The following is a 9,015-nucleotide window of genomic DNA, read 5'->3' on the forward strand; positions in this document are numbered from 1 at the left end:
GCAAAGTTCAGGCGCAGGCAGAGCACGTAGCTACCTTGGACGGCTAACTGCCGGTGGCTGCAAAATTATGATCGGCACCGGCTGCCCCAGCTTTGGCTCTTTTGCCTGCTTTTGCCTGTCCTTTCTGCTGGAAGGGACGGGGACCGGCTGTCCGAGCCACCCAAGCTACCCTCGGAGCGGACACCTCTGTCTCCCTGCACAGCTGGATCCACCACTGCGCAGGGGTTGGGCTCCAGCTGTGGTGCCGTGGGGGGGGGATTTCTCCAGGGTGGAAAGAGAGGGATGGGCTCGTTGCACCGCTGATCTCCATGTCTTTACCTTCACCCCCCTCCCCACGCCGTTTGTGCAAGGGCACAGATTCACGGGGAGAAGGGAGGAGGAGGGAGCAGACCTGTACTGTCACCCAGCACCACCGAAAGTCTTCCGTAGTGTCCCCAAACCTCCCCAAACCACCGAAACTTTCCAGCCCTCTGCACCACTCAGCCCTCTTCCTTCTCTCCCTTTTCCCCAGGCATTTCCCATTCCTGGTCCCTGATACCTCTCTCCCCCAGCCGACGCAAGCCTTTTGTGCCTCTACCTGTGCACTTGACATAAACATTCTTGACCTCTGAGCAAAGCACTCCTTTTTTCCCAGCCCTGATGTCTTAGCTCTGCCCGTGTGCTGGCACGGCTGCTGCCAGCCCAAGCTCTCGCTGCGAGGCCACGGGGAACAAACCGGAGCCGTCAGCCGTGCACCGGCCCCACGGCACCGCGATGGCAGCCGCGCAAAGCTGGCAAAAGCTCTGGCCGTGAAAGCCGCCGTGACAAAGAATTTACAGTCTCAGCAGACAGGACGAGCAGAGGCTCGTGAGGAGGGAAACAGGAGAGCAGAGAGAAGAAATATGACAGCCCAACACAGAGGACATCAGTAACGTCTTCAGAGCTAGATGTGCTAAGATGGACCTGCATCTCAAAAAGAATAAGGTATGGCTAGGGGACCATCACTCACAGAAAGCAGGGTTACCAAGATTTTATGATCGACCGTGTGATCCTCGAAAAGGTTGAATTTAACCCTCTAAACACCTAGCTCAAATGAAAAATAATTTAGGGAATTACAGTCTGAATAAAACATTAAGACATATTAAATATCTGCAGTGGTCCCCTCTGAGTTTATAAGCCGTGACTATTGAAAATTTTAGACTCATAACAAAGACAGGGATTGACTTCAGGGATGTGTCGACTCTGAAGTAGACCAAAATAATTACAGAATAGGTGGTGAAATATATAGGATAGGAGAAAGGACATTCTTGCTAGAACACTGCTCTAAATTCAGTGTGATTGAAAAGATTTCAGAAAGATATCGGTAATTTTTCATGGAATGGAAATTGAAAGAAAGAAATGCATCTGCCTCAGATATCTCAGTTTTGTGTTGTTTCGCTGATTAGAAACAGCCCAATTTGTTTTACGATATCATTTGTTACTGTACAGCAAGGTTCCAATAAACACTTTAATAAACATCACAGCCCAAGAACTCATCATCCCTGGTTATGTTTCCATAAAAATTTATGACAGTATCATTCTGACAGGGCTTCTGACTGAAGAATTTAACTTAGATGGTAATTTATGATTTTTTTGGGGGTGGGGGGAGAGATATTTGTAGAACAGTTGGATGCAGCTGGCTAATCACATGAGCCCTGCAAGTCCATAGTGGCAGACATTTAGACTTTTTTCTGGACATTTTGTGCCTCCTGCCTCCCACAGTGGCCTGGTGCAAAAAGGGATGAGCAGTGGAGTGGTTACAAGCCTGAGCCTGAGCTCCAGCTCAAGCCTGTGGATGGGACACTGGCTCTACCTCGACGTTGCCCTGCTGGCTACAAGTAATGGTACTGGGGCTGGTGAGTGACTCTTTCTAGACACTGGAAGCTGAATTCCAGTCCAGGCCTCCTGCCTGTTGCTTTAGATGTATCTAGAACCTGCTTGATCTGATGAGAAAACCCTTGAACTGACTTTACCCCACAGCCCAATTCTGTTCTTTCCTCCCAGTTCATAGTTTCAGCTAATAGTTTTGCACCAAGTCATACTGAAACAATGAGATTATTTTCACATATGTCTTAACAATACTTAATGCTATCCAATACTTAAAAATAAGCTCTGCTACAAAGACCTTCACAGACTACAGGACTAAAGGAGCAGCTCTGCCAAGGGGAGTGGAGGCTGGACCTGCCCATGGCTCTGGGCTTGGTGGGAACCAACAGCACCGAGGGAGCAATTCGTAAGGAGGGGCACAAAAACAGTAAGCAAGAAAGAAAACAAGGTCTTTCTGCTAGCCCTGGTGAGGAGATCAGAGATAGTGAGAGCCCGACAGTGTCCCCAGCTCCTGTTGGCTTCTGCGCGGCGGGTGAGATTGGGAGCCTGCGCGAGCGCTCAGCACTGTGCGGCACTCATCCCTGGGAGCTGCTGCTCGGAGCCTCCCTTTTTTAACTTCTATTTTTCTCCAATTTTAGTTGCAGCAGGGAAAAGTAAAATAGGAGGATGGGATTTGATGCACACAGAGATGGTTCAGTTTATTGGTAGCAACAATCTGCCAAATTCCCAATATTAATTGGCCACGTTTGTCTCCTCAGTGGAAAAGAGACTTTGTCAGGAATGTGATTTATATAAAAGATAGCTGGTTTTATACCTCTTTATACAAAGCAGGCACTCTTGGCCTAAATCAGCATTAAAGCATTTAAACAATAAGTTGTTAACTCATAAAACAGTAAGTCAGCTTCCAGCACAAGCCAAAATCAGTCACTGTCAGGTTCTGCTCACTTGGTAGGAGTCTCCAGGCAAATTCTCTCACATCTGTGCCTTAAAAATAGATTTATCTCAATGCGTGGGGGATTTAGCTCAGATTCTTATCGCAAAGTGGTCCATTTCCAGGCCATTTTTATAGCAAAGTCATAGATGCACACAGGTGTGGATTTTTTATTTGTTTATTGGCTTGCCTTTTTTGTTTTTTAAAGGAAATGTCACTGTTTTATTTTTCATGAGTATTGCACCACAGAGACCAAAAGTATATGGGCTTCACCACTGTGCCTTCATTTTGTAAGTTCTCCTATGGCTCAGTATATGACTGTTCTTTACTACATTGGCTTATGCAGCTTTTTCCTTTTCAATTTTCTTAGCATTACTTCCTACTGTACAGCTGAAGACTAAAAATAAAGGATAAAATGACAATAAAGGCTCCCAGGGAAAAACAAAAGGGAGAAAACATGAAAAGGACTTGAGAAGAAAAGGGCACAAAAGCACAAAGTACAAAGGAGCCTAGAGTTGAAAAGATTATAGAATTAAGGGGAAAAACGTGCTAATGTAATCGTAAAAAAAAAGAGAAATAATTCAAATGAAAAGCCATCAAAAGGAAGATAAAAAGGAGGAACATTTAAAAAAAAAAGGGAGATATTTTTAGACAGCCTGTTTAACCTGAGGGGACAGCCCTCAGGAAAGCCAGATGTAGTTTACTGAAATTATTATCCTAATAAAATGAGTAACAGAACAGAGAGCACCATAACAACACTTTTAATGGAGTACAGAAAACCGTGTTTTCCCTCTCCTTTCATAACACCTTTGTTTTTGGTAGCTCATGAGCACAACTTTCAGAACGGGTGCTGGCATTCCCAGCTCGTTAATTCTCTGCCGAAATAATGCCCGCGCGGCTCGTCCTAATTTTTCTGTGATAAACATAAAAACCTCAGTTTTTCCAACCTATAAAATGGGGATATTATTTCCGGACCTGTCTCACCCTGGAGGAGAGGAGGTGGATTAAGGGGCAATGGGGAGTCGTCCCCAAGTCCCCTGCGTCTGGAGAGAGCAATGGGGACGCAGCCCCGCACCGCAGGACCAGGGTCCCCAGCGCTGCCTGCCCGTTGCCCTTTCCTCAGGCTCATCCCAACAGGTAGCTTTAATTATTTATGTGGTGCTCTTAGCAGGGTTAAAATCAAATGGCCATTCTGAGGGCAGAAGGGGAGAGTCAGTTCAGCTTGGTAAAACACAGTCATTAATTTTCTACACGATTATCTTTCATTACAGTGCTATATTTAAAGCTAAGAAGTCTTTTTTTCCCTCTTGTTCAAAGCCCTTATTTACAGCAATGTCTACGTTTCCTGAAATACTACATTTCCGGCTGGGAATTGTTATGTTTCTTCTAATTTCAGAAATGAGCTATTCTGAAAGATTAGAAAAAGAAGTATTACACTTGTGTTTAAATGATATCAATACAAAAAAAACAAGAGTGAGGATTCTCATTAGTAAAGACAGTCTTCATTTCCTATTTGGTCTCACTGGGGCCCCAGTATAATGCAGTTGAAAAGACAGTTAGATAAATTAACAAAAGAAATATCCATCAAGGACTATTAATCACAAAGGTGCAAACTCAGTTTTTGGATTAGGAAGCCACTAAGCTAAGTCACTAAAACTACGGGAAACTGAAATATCACTTGGTTCTCACCTTGATTTAATCTTGCTTTAGATCAAACGGAGCTGGTCTAGATGCACTATTGCATGCAGCTTGGCATTTTAATGTTATAAAACCAGAGCACAAAGAACCAAAAATACCTTTTTAAAGTATTTGTCATGGGGATTTCATTGGCATGTATTGCATCAGAAGAGCCAGATTGTCCCTGTTAGACACACTGTTAAGGGCAGAGAGTATGAAGCCTGTGTTTCACACTGCAACACACAGCTCTGTCTAGGTTAGAGAAAAAAAAAGGGCAATGGAGAAACTTCTCATTAGGTCTGCACATGTGCGGGGGAAGGCCTTGACAAGTGAGTTGGAAGGCCACAGAAATATTCAGAAGTAGTGAGTGCAGTTCCCAGACAGGCTGGGTAGTTGTTTCTGATGTTCATTAACACTTTCTCATCATGGGTTACATAGAGCCAAATCCTATCAATGGCTGACAATCATCGCTGGGATGGGGATAAGGGAGGGGGACAAGGCTGAAATCAGGGGAGCCGAGACAGCAGGGAAATTCAAGGTAAAAAATAGACCACTGCCAAGCTGTATTTGACATTTCCCACATGCAAATGCCTGGCAGTTAGAATGGGTCTGCACAGTCGGGAGCAGGTTTAAAACCTCATTTCTGCCCACAGTCTGATGTGGAAGGTGGGTCGTCTCTGTGATGAACCCAAGCTAATAAGCCCTGGGAGTGCCACTGTCCTCTTCTAGGGACGGCCCCAAATGCCTGGCCTTGTCTTGGTTCCCTTCTCATTGCTCCTACCAAAGAAAACAGCACTCAGACTGGCATTTAGTAAGCCCAGAGGGATCTCCCAGCCGTAGAAATTCCTCCATCTGTAGCTGTCTTTTTATTAATTTTTTTCACACTTATATTCATAGCACATATGTTGAGGAAATGGAAGCGATAAGAAAGCAGGGCTAGCATAGGTAGAGCACCGATCAATCCTCCACTGGCAAAACAGCCCTCATCACCATTTCGTTTGTGCACAGAGCTTCCCTGGTTTATCACATTTTGGCTCAGCTTACCAGGAAGAAAACGCTCCGTCACGTGCGGTGCTACGTAACGGAGGCGTGCAGTCAAACTGGAGCGGTAATGAAGATGAATTGCACGACCACACTCTGCATAGCTCGTGAGCTGATGCATGTTCGAGTAACACCGCTTATCAAATCCACTGGAGAAAATGAGGGGCGGTTTGTGGAATGCTCAGGAATAGAAAAATAGTCTGCTAGAGAAACTCATTGCTGATCGCAGGTGGATCTGGGTGAGCTATCTGGCAATAAGCAAAATGGGACCGAATGGGACACAGCAGGCAATTTCTCTCAGGAGGAGGTGCTGCCTTTGGGGAGCAGAGCAGCAAAGTGTCACAGAGTGGATGCAATCAGAAGGTGTTGGCTGGTTTACCAGTTCAGGTCCCCAAGCCTGGGACTCCACCTGGGCATGTGAGTCTATTAACATAGGACTGTGGCTCCCTCAGTTAAAAAACGTAGTCCTGGCTACTGGCATTAGTATAATGAATCCGTGGAAATGAAAATACAGGAAGCATTTCCCAAATGGTCATGCATATGGTTATGCTTGACTTCAAAGCTGAGTGCATTACTACGACCTCTCTCCCCCCACGCTCCCTTTTCCCAAGGGAAGAAATTTGTGTCTCCAATACTTTTGCACCTTCCTTTGAAAACATCTTAATGTTAACTCCATTCCTCTTTAACAACATATTTTCCTTTATATAAGAAGTCTGAAAGCAAACTCCCACGTGAAGGATGGTGTCAATATTCCCCTCCACAACCTCCTTGTCTTTAAACAGTAAAATTGTTGACACATGGCTCAGAATATGAATATTTGATCAAAATGAACCTTCAGTGATTCCAGAAATTTCACGTCCCCAAGCGTCTTTTTGGCAGATGGCCAGTAATCATCTACATTTTTTTCCATTTGGATCCACCTTGTTTCAGGTTTAATGCCCTTAGAATAGAACAACCATTATGGAAATTAGTTAGCAGCTGCTGTACATCAATGTTTAGAAAATTAATATTACCCACATTACACAGCACAGAAGCTGAATTTTAATGAAGCATGGAAACTATAAGCAAATTGACCTTTCACCTCATCAGAGAAATAGTCAAACACAACTTTGTCGCAGAAAACTTACAATTTGCACCAGAATTCTCTGGACACGATAGCAGAAATATACTATTTTCATTGTAACAAAAGGAACTAAATGCTTAGCAGATTAAAGACTACAATGGCATCTAAACTATTACGTGTTCTTACTGCTAAGCTTTAGAAATATTTTCTCTTAGTCGTATGACAGTGGAAATTACAATGCTTTATAATAATAGATCCAACACATGAAGAGAAATGATGAGATATATGCTGGGAAGAAAACTGATCTAAGCAGCCAGCTGAGGTTTCCCCTGGCTTAGGAACCGTTACCAGCCCGTACCAAGAAGGCAGCAGCACCAATCCCTTGCTGGCTTTTTGGTTGCTGGCTTCTTTTGCTTTGTTGTTTTTCATCACCGTTTTCTTCTCCTTTTTATTGAACTATCCCAAATGTTCAGTTCTGACCTCTTTAATTTAAATCATGTATCTTCTGTTATATTCTAAGACAGTTATAACTAAATCACAGGAAAAACAGAAGGGGTAAATTTATTATACTCAAGCAATGTATCATAGACATTTTAATTTCAGCTAGAAACATTTGGTTAATGTATTTTTCTCTCCTTTTAAAAGAAAAATAATTTGAAAAACCCACTTAGGAAAACTTGCAGGGTACCTTTCTTCAGGGACTTTCAAAAATAATATTTTAGCCTTATTAAAACACCCTCCTAGTGTGTTTCTGTGTATGTGCTTGTGCGGTGTTGTGCATTTTGTAAACATGTGTCAAGACTGCCAGTATAAATTTACCTTGAGGGTACATTCATTGTATAAATGGCAGCTAGTACAAGAAAGTCTTCCGATGGAAAATTATGCACAGTTTCTAGCAGAACTATTTACTGGTGTTCAAAGTTAGAGGAACAGGTCTGAATGCTGTAGTGGCCACATTTAGTTTTTATTCACATGTAGGTGGCAATAAAAAAGCTCTGAAACTCTGAAAAGTTACTAAACATAAAAAAAAAAAAACCCTCACCAGGAGGACGTTACAAGACTCAAATAACTGTAAAATAAACTGACTCACCTGGCTGCAGGAGGAATCCTGCTCCGTGCATAGGGATTAAAACTAACAGAACTTTGGAGGAAGGAGAAAGTCTGCTTATCATTTCCTTCAGACACAATGCTGATTAGAAGACTGCAACAGAACCATAAAGTGCTATAAAGTTACTTAAAGGTCATCGCATGTTGTAATAAACTGTAACCTAATTTATTTTTTTTAATGCTGACATGAATCTGCTGAAACTAGAAAAGCAGGTAACTTTTTCAATTAATGTCAAAATGCTCCATTTTATTTTATAGATTGTTTTACCCATTCTAAGTTAAAATGATGCTTTATTATGGCATCACTTTATGAGCCCAAAGAGACATTTTGACATTTAGCATAATCTTCCAGAAAGTCAAAAGAGAAATGGTTACAAAAGATGTACTGAATAAAACACCCTGAAACAAAATGTAGGAAAGATTACGTTATAAATAGGAGTGGTGATTAAAGTATTGTTTTTTCCCACTTCAGATGTGGGGGCTCTCTTTCCCCCCACCTTCTTAATACTCTTCAGCACTATCTTTGAAATAAAAGGCAAGCATCTTGCAAGAGAGACCTTTTAAAAGCAATAAAAATCCTTCTCCAGCCTTCATTTTTGTCTCGTTATTTTACCTGTAACCATTTGATGACAGTTTAGCGCAGGGGTATTATGGATTTAAACTGCAATTTATGGGCAGTCTCTGCTCCTTACTGGGGCGCTGCGGGTGAAGAGATGAGACATAAAGGCTTGAATAGCCTCACTTAAAGAGCTTCTTTCTCCCAGCGCTTTTCTGCGGTCACGTACCCGAGCACCCCCGTTGCACTTGAGCATCCCACAGCGCGGCGGCGGGAGGATGCTGGCGGACCCTCGCCCGCCTTTGTCCCCCGCTCGCTCCCCCACGCCGCTCGGCTAGAATTCGTCGCCGCGGCTCGCGGACGGAGGGAGATGGTCTCCTCCGCTTCGTCTCCCCCGAGGAGGTGGCCGTCCTGCGCCCCGGCCCCCTCCCTGGCTACCGGCCATGGCTGCCAGGGCGCCGGCCACGCATCCCGCGCTTCTTCTCTAAAGCCAAGGGATGTTTAAATATATCCCGTAAGGGTTATTGAAGCCTGGTGATGTAGGGATCCGCACAGAGTCAGTCCTTCCTAAATAAAAGTTTCATTTACTTTCGAGCCACCCCTTGTGTCCCCAGAGCAGGCTTGGTTTCCTCTCTGTCTCTTCAGAAGGGAATTTCCCACTTTTCCGTCCCCACCAGAGACCCGAGAGGTGGGAAGCGACTCCGGGAAGACGCTTTCTCCTGCAGGCAGAGGTTGGAGGAGCAGATGAAAGGCAGCGGCAGTGGCCTGACAAGATCCCCAGGAACCAGGGCTGAG

The 9,015-nt window shown here is 44.0% G+C and overlaps 1 long non-coding RNA gene across 1 annotated transcript; it reads left to right on the forward strand.

The window, feature by feature from the left end:
* Nucleotides 1-876: 876 nt before the first annotated feature.
* On the forward strand, nucleotides 877-5,596 carry LOC128135495 (uncharacterized). Its single transcript, XR_008233095.1, has 3 exons — nucleotides 877-963; nucleotides 1,741-1,874; nucleotides 5,462-5,596. It is a non-coding gene; the product is annotated as an uncharacterized LOC128135495 (long non-coding RNA).
* Nucleotides 5,597-9,015: the final 3,419 nt, after the last annotated feature.

Source organism: Harpia harpyja, chromosome 23 (assembly GCF_026419915.1).
Source record: "Harpia harpyja isolate bHarHar1 chromosome 23, bHarHar1 primary haplotype, whole genome shotgun sequence".
In the NCBI taxonomy this organism is placed as follows: Eukaryota; Metazoa; Chordata; class Aves; order Accipitriformes; family Accipitridae; genus Harpia; species Harpia harpyja.